The sequence below is a fragment of the Chrysochloris asiatica genome, unplaced genomic scaffold (genome assembly GCF_000296735.1).
Source record: "Chrysochloris asiatica unplaced genomic scaffold, ChrAsi1.0 scaffold00445, whole genome shotgun sequence".
Taxonomy (NCBI): domain Eukaryota; kingdom Metazoa; phylum Chordata; class Mammalia; order Afrosoricida; family Chrysochloridae; genus Chrysochloris; species Chrysochloris asiatica.
The window spans coordinates 1,046,319-1,048,317 of NW_006408963.1; positions in this window are offsets into that span (position 1 = coordinate 1,046,319).

Below are 1,999 nucleotides of genomic sequence, written 5' to 3' on the forward strand. Positions count from 1 at the left end.
GAAAACCAGGGGGAGGAGGGGGAAGTGTAGGGGGCGGGTTTCTGGGATATACCCTTTGGGTGGTTGATGATGCATGGAGGGGATTGGAACCATGGCAGTGAGATGATATAAGATGGAATGAATGTAAAACTAAAGTTCTCCCATGTAAACTATCATATAATTCACAATAAAACATTTAAAAAAAAAAGAAAAAAGAAAGGCCTGGCGAACTTCTGAAACATCAGCCATTGAAAACCCAAGGGGGCACAGTCCTACTCTGACATACAGGGAATCACCATGAGATGGCGTCCGCTTTACAGCACTGGGTTTTCACTGGTTTAGTCTTGTTTATGGGGTGCAACATGTTCTCCTCCAGTCTCTGCAAAGATACTAGTGATCAGCTTTTATGAATTGTGGGGGTTTGGTTCCCTACATAGTCTGTTGTGTGTCTGCCTTCCTGTGGGCTCCCTGTAGGGAGAGATGGCATGGCTGCTGCAAGGCGAGTCTGATTACTCAGAGAAGACAATTCTAGCATCCGGCCTGGAGGGTACGATCTGGCTGCAGAGCTCTGAGGACGCACACCATGACGGCGTTTCTCCAATCCAGGGATGATGTCTCATTTGGGCCGGTGTCTTGCAGCCCGTTTACCCTTCCAGATTTCTTCCAGGAAGGATGAGGCACACTGGCAGGGACTTGGCAGGGCAGCTAGGATGACTGATGGTCGGTGTTTGCTGCAGACTGATAGAGTTTTCTGGTGCTAACTCCAATGTAGACAACAGGCCACCCTGGTACCTCAGTGATCCATCTAGTTCTCCATCTGGTCCTCAGTGTCCGCTTCCCCCTAGCTCCAATCCTGGGCCTTCTGAGAGCTCTACTGCATGTATCGGCTCAGCCCCAAGCTTCCTGCCTCCCAGCTTGCTCTCTGATTTTCTCAGTCGGCTAAGGCAGTTGTCACTCACCCACCTGTCTCCCCAGCTTCAAGAACATTGCTGCTGTCTTGTGGCCTGCCTTCCCCTTTCCTGTAGGTGTATCTCCTCCCCTAAGTCACTTTCCTGTGAAACTTTACTGGGGTGTAGAGGTAGAAACTGACACTCAGCCTCAACACAAATTCATCTCCCTGCACATGTATGATCTGCAGCAGCTTTATTTGTCATAGCTTTGATTGCACAGTCAAAATCGACCCGATGGCAATGGAATCTTGATTGTGATGGTTTCTTGGGAACATTGTTGTTAAGTGCGATTGAGTCACTTCCAACTCGTAGCAATCCTGTATAGGGTTTCTTAGGAGCGGCTGGTGGGTTTCAACCATCAGCCTTGAAGTTCAAACCGACTCGGGGGTCCAGTGCTTATCCTACAGCGCCACACCAGGACTCCTCATGGATGTATACACATGTCAAAACTCATCAAGTTGTGCACTTCAAATAATACTTTGTTGGATATAAAGCATGTCTCAGGAAAGCTGTGTAAAATGAAGTGCACCCCATATATTATAGAATGTGAAGAATAATCACACAGCAAATGCCTTTGTAACTACTGGTCAGCTCAACAAAGCAGTAGGGTCAAGCCCTGGGTGTCCCTCTCCCTCCCACTGACTGGACTTTTGTGATAGGCATATCCTTGCTTACCTTCAGAGTTTTGTCCACCTCAAGAAGCTTTCTAAACAAGAAGTTCATTTTGACTGTCTTTGAACTTTCTATGAATGGAAAAATATAGCACCTATTGTTTTGTGTAAGGAGTCCTGGTAACGCTGTGGATCATGCCCTGGGCTGAAAACTGCAAGGTCAGCAGTTCTAATCTATCAGTTGCTCCCTGGAAGAAAGATGAGCCTTTCCACTCCCGTAAAGATTTACAGCCTCAGAAACCCTATGCAGGGTCGCTATGAGCCGGAACCAACTCCAACGCACACCACTACCACCACCAGTGTCTAACTTGCCTGTCCCTATCAACCCTGTGTACTGAGGGAGTAGGTTTGATCCTTGATGTGAAGACGCCTTTCCTCTCAGATGGTTTTTTTTTTTTT